Genomic DNA, 6,000 nt, shown 5'->3' with positions numbered 1-6,000 from the left:
GGTGTACCGCCAGAATCCAGAAACAATTGAACAGCTGAAGCAGTACATCTCATCTGCATGTGAAGCCATTCCGCCAGACACGTTGTCAAAGGTTTCGGGTAATTTCATTCAGAGACTACGCCATATTATTGCTACGCATGGTGGATATGTGGAAAATATCGTACTATAGAGTTTCCCAGACCGCAGCGCCATCTGTTGTTGAAAATTGTAACTACTGTAATTTCGAAAGTTTGTCTGCCTGAAAATGTACTGTTGTCCCAAGCATATTGCAACAAACGGTGTATTTCTATCGCTGCTCGTTTAGTTTTTATTGCCGTTTCAAATCTACCGGTCATTTTTGAAACACCCTGTATGTTTATCTTATGCGGAGAAGTATTCCAAATTCGTACCGCACTGTTTGTAATGGAGCTTTTATAAGCCTGTGTCCTTATTGATTGGACATGGTACTTTCTTTTCCGTGGACGATGGAGGAAATGTGCGTTTTAATAGAGCTAACGTGAGAATTGTACGCGCGTCCGGTGAGTAAACAGTGTGACTTACGAACTGGAAACATCCCTCAACTGCCGCTGGAGTGCGCTGCGATCGCGTATGTGGTATGGGGGCCCACGTACCGTGTGCACAAGTCGCATCGTTCCTGAGCGTTCAGCAGCACGTTGAACTTGCCACGCTCAACGTTAACGTTCGACAGCACGGTCTGTGTGCCGACGGCTTAACCGGTACGAGATAGACGTGGGCGTTGTCATTGCTCGCAATGTCACGCAGACCGTCACTTGACGCCGCATGCCTCGCCTTCTTGTGAGCGGTTAGACTACCTGCAACACTCCCATGTTGTGCCGTGTTGCCGATCTGACCCCTTGGCCGATGTCAGCGCACAGTAAGTCCACTTCATACACTCCTGGAAATTGAAATAAGAACACCGTGAATTCATTGTCCCAGGAAGGGGAAACTTTATTGACACATTCCTGGGGTCAGATACATCACATGATCACACTGACAGAACCACAGGCACATAGACACAGGCAACAGAGCATGCACAATGTCGGCACTAGTACAGTGTATATCCACCTTTCGCAGCAATGCATTCTGCTATTCTCCCATGGAGACGATCGTAGAGATGCTGGATGTAGTCCTGTGGAACGACTTGCCATGCCATTTCCACCTGGCGCCTCAGTTGGACCAGCGTTCGTGCTGGACGTGCAGACCGCGTGAGACGACGCTTCATCCAGTCCCAAACATGCTCAATGGGGGACAGATCCGGAGATCTTGCTGGCCAGGGTAGTTGACGTACACCTTCTAGAGCACGTTGGGTGGCACGGGATACATGCGGATGTGCATTGTCCTGTTGGAACAGCAAGTTCCCTTGCCGGTCTAGGAATGGTAGAACGATGGGTTCGATGACGGTTTGGATGTACCGTGCACTATTCAGTGTCCCCTCGACGATCACCAGTGGTGTACGGCCAGTGTAGGAGATCGCTGCCCACACCATGATGCCGGGTGTTGGCCCTGTGTGCCTCGGTCGTATGCAGTCCTGATTGTGGCGCTCACCTGCACGGCGCCAAACACGCATACGACCATCATTGGCACCAAGGCAGAAGCGACTCTCATCGCTGAAGACGACACATCTTCATTCGTCCCTCCATTCACGCCTGTCGCGACACCACTGGAGGCGGGATGCACGATGTTGGGGCGTGAGCGGAAGACGGCCTAACGGTGTGCGGGACCGTAGCCCAGCTTCATGGAGACGGTTGCGAATGGTCCTCGCCGATACCCCAGGAGCAACAGTGTCCCTAATTTGCTGGGAAGTGGCGGTGCGGTCCCCTACGGCACTGCGTAGGATCCTACGGTCTTGGCGTGCATCCGTGCGTCGCTGCGGTCCGGTCCCAGGTCGACGGGCACGTGCACCTTCCGCCGACCACTGGCGACAACATCGATGTACTGTGGAGACCTCACGCCCCGCGTGTTGAGCAATTCGGCGGTACGTCCACCCGGCCTCCCGCATGCCCACTATACGCCCTCGCTCAAAGTCCGTCAACTGCACATACGGTTCACGTCCACGCTGTCGCGCCATGCTACCAGTGTTAAAGACTGCGATGGAGCTCCGTATGCCACGGCAAACTGGCTGACACTGACGGCGGCGGTGCACAAATGCTGCGCAGCTAGCGCCATTCGACGGCCAACACCGCGGTTCCTGGTGTGTCCGCTGTGCCGTGCGTGTGATCATTGCTTGTACAGCCCTCTCGCAGTATCCGGAGCAAGTATGGTGGGTCTGACACACCGGTGTCAATGTGTTCTTTTTTCCATTTCCAGGAGTGCATTTCCAGATTTTTACCAATCAATTGTACCGTCATTTATTGACGTAGGAACATGCGGAAAACGAATTTATGTTTGCAGGTCAGTGTGTGACAATTTGCACGACATATTTTTCCTCATTTATGACTCACCCTGTATACAGGGTGAGTCACCCAACGTTACCGCTGGATATATTTCGTAAACCACATCAAATACTGACGAATCGATTCCACAGACCGAACGTGAGGAGAGGGGCTAGTGTAATTGGTTAATACAAACCATAAAAAAATGCACGGAAGTATGTTTTTTAACAGAAATGTACGTTTTTTTAAATGGAACCCCGTTAGTTTTGTTAGCACATCTGAACATACAAACAAATACGTAATCAGTGCCGTTTGTTGCATTGTAAAATGTTAATTACATCCGGAGATATTGTAACCTAAAGTTGACGCTTGAGTACCACTCCTCCGCTGTTCGATCGTGTGTATCGGAGAGCACAGAATTGCGTAGGGATCCAAAGGGAAAGGTGATGGATCTTAGGTAGAGAAGAGACTGGAACAGCACATTACATCCACATGCTAACACCTTTTTATTGGTCTTTTTCACTGACGCACATGTAGATTACCATGAGGGGTGAGGTTCACGTACACACGTAGTTTCCGTTTTCAATTACAGAGTGGAATAGAGTGTGTCCCGACATGTCAGGCCAATAGATGTTCAATGTGGTGGCCATCATTTGCTGCACACAATTGCAGTCTCTGGCGTAATGAATGTCGTACACTCCGCAGTACATCTGGTGTAATTTCGCCGCAGGCTGCCACAAAACGTTGTTTCATATCCTCTGGGGTTGTAGGCACATCACGGTACACATTCTCCTTTAACGTACCCCACAGAAAGAAGTCCAGAAGTGTAAGATCAGGAGATCGGGCTTTCCTATTTATGCGTTCTCCACGTCCTATGAAACGCCCGTCGAACATCCTGTCACGTGTCAGCCTAGTGTTAATTGCAGAATGTGCAGGTGCACCATCATGCTGATACCACATACGTCGACGCGTTTCCAGTGGGACATTTTCGAGCAACGTTGGCAGATCATTCTGTAGAAACGCGATGTATGTTTCAGCTGTTTGGGCCCCTGCAATGAAGTGAGGACCAATGAGGTGGTCGCCAATGATTCCGCACCATACATTTACAGTCCACGGTCGCTGTCGCTCTACCTGTCTGAGCCAGCGAGGATTGTCGACGGACCAGTAATGCATGTTCCGTAGATTCATTGCCCCGTGGTTTGTGAAACCCACTTCATCGGTAAACAGGTAGAACTGCAACGCATTCTCTGTTAATGCCCATTGACAGAATTGCACTCGATGATTAAAGTCATCACCATGTAATTGCTGATGTAGCGACATATGAAACGGTTGAAAGCGGTGAGCTTTGGATCCCTACGTAATTCGGTGCTCTCCGATACACACGATCGAACAGCGGAGGAGTGGTACTCAAGCGTCAACTTTAGGTTACAATATCTCCGGATGTAATTAACATTTTACAATGCAACAAACGGCACTGATTACGTATTTGTTTATATGTTCAGATGTGCTAGCAAAACTAACGTGGTTCCATTTAAAAAACGTAGGTTTGTTTTAAAAAACATACTTCCGTGCATTTTTGTATGGTTTGTATTAAACAATTACACTAACCCCTCTCCTCACGTTCGGTCTGTGGAATCGGTACGTCAGTATTTGATGTGGTTTACGAAATATATCCAGCGGTAACGTTAGGTGACTCACCCTGTATATGAGGGTTGGAAGTTTAAAGTGGCAACTATTTATTTACAGCTCGTACAAAATAGATACGTGTTTCAAAGTTTTACTGAATTTCGAAGTGGTCACCAGCATTGTGTATAACCCGTTGCCAGCCATGTGGAAGTCTTATCAGTGCCAGTTGTGTTGACAGTTCGAGCGGCGCGGTCTACTGCCCGACGAATTTGTAGCAATTCTGGAGCGAATGCCGTGAAGTGTTTCCTTCAGTTTAGAAGTCGAGTTGAACTCACGAGGGCTTAAGTCAGGGGAGTGCAGTAGGTGGTATAGCACTTAGCAGCCCCATCAGTCAAACGAATCAGCAACAGCTTGCACTGTACGTGCTTGAGCATTGTTCTGCAAAATGATGGTCAGGTCCTGCAGAAAGTGTCATCACTTCTGTTACTAAGCTGGTAGTTGTTTGCGTTGCAAAAATGACCAGCATAGCGACAGAAGTGATGACAGTCTCTACATGAACTGACCATCATTTTGCAGAACAATGCTCAAGCACGTACAGTGCAAGCTGTTGCTGATTCGTTTGACTGATGGGGCTGCTAAGTGCTATACCACCTACTGCACTCCCCTGACTTAAGCCCTCGTGAGTTCAACTCGACTTCTAAACTGAAGGAAACACTTCACGGCATTCGCTCCAGAATTGCTACAAATTCGTCGGGCAATAGACCGCGCCACTCGAACTGTCAACACAACTGGCACTGCTAAGAGTATCCTACGACTTCTACATCGCTGGGAACGGGTTATACACAACGCTGGTGACTACTCTGAAGGTCAGTAAGACTCCGAAACACGTATTTATCTTGTACGTGCTGCAAATAAATAGTTGCCACTATTAAAAGATGAGGAGAGAAGTGCTCGAATTAAAAAGGGAGTAAGGTGGGTATGCTATCTTGCAGTCTTGCTCCTCCACTCACCAACTCTAGAAAACGTTTAGAGAATGTTTCACGGAGTATCAATGTGGGCTTTGAAAAAGAACAGGAGGTCAAAGGACGTGGTGTATCATTTGGAGTCGAACTGACAACTGTTGACAGATGGGTTGGAATGTGGGCAGTGGGTACGTAAAACGGCAAAACTGTAGATCGCCAAAACATTGGGCAGGAAATGGAAACAACTCGGCAGATTACCCAACCGTCCACCATTAATCAATTCAGTACAAGCAAAAATGTTCGATAATGTCTTAAGTATCTATTTTTGTTTGTTGTATGTTCTAGTAATTTACTTCGTTCTGTAGATTCTTTTAACCCAACATGACTCAATAATATTAAAAGCAATGGATGTCAGTCTACTGAAAAAGTACTTCTTGTCGTTATGAGGAAATAACATTGACCCGATAAAAGACCCTTTCTCTAAATCTCTGGAATGCTTCGCAAAATGTTATCTCCTAAATTTTATAGGCATTTTAAGGTGATCATAGTAGGTTTGTATAAAAGAATAACGTTTTGTCAATACAATAACGCGAAATAAGTGAAGTGGTCCCTTTTATATGAGAGTTAGATATGCCTACAGTTGTTACCAATTTGCAGTTGGCAGCACTAAAACGCCAACTCACAGGCAACGTAGTTCATTGGGTTTCCCGGTGCAGTAATTCCAGCGAGATTGAGACGACATGGAAAAGATTACCTTTTTGAAAACAACAGACTCTATTCGAAAGAAGAATAAAGACATTTCTGCCCTGAAGTAGAGCCAGAACCTGAACCAGAACCAAAAGTTAGTAGCAATGACTATCCTGACGAAGAACCTGACCAGCCATATCCCAGAACCTTAGAAGAAAAATGAAAACTCTGTTTGTAAACAACCTTGAACCGTTTTGGGCAGAAGTATTTTTGACGTATAAAATCAAAACCTTTGCCCAATAGAAAATATTTGACCTCAGATTAAAGCACTTAACCACTTAATGTAATTGTTA

This window comes from Schistocerca serialis, chromosome 12, assembly GCF_023864345.2.
Source record: "Schistocerca serialis cubense isolate TAMUIC-IGC-003099 chromosome 12, iqSchSeri2.2, whole genome shotgun sequence".
NCBI classification, from domain to species: domain Eukaryota; kingdom Metazoa; phylum Arthropoda; class Insecta; order Orthoptera; family Acrididae; genus Schistocerca; species Schistocerca serialis.
The sequence above is the reverse complement of the archived record's forward strand: the minus strand, read 5'-3'. Positions refer to the sequence as shown.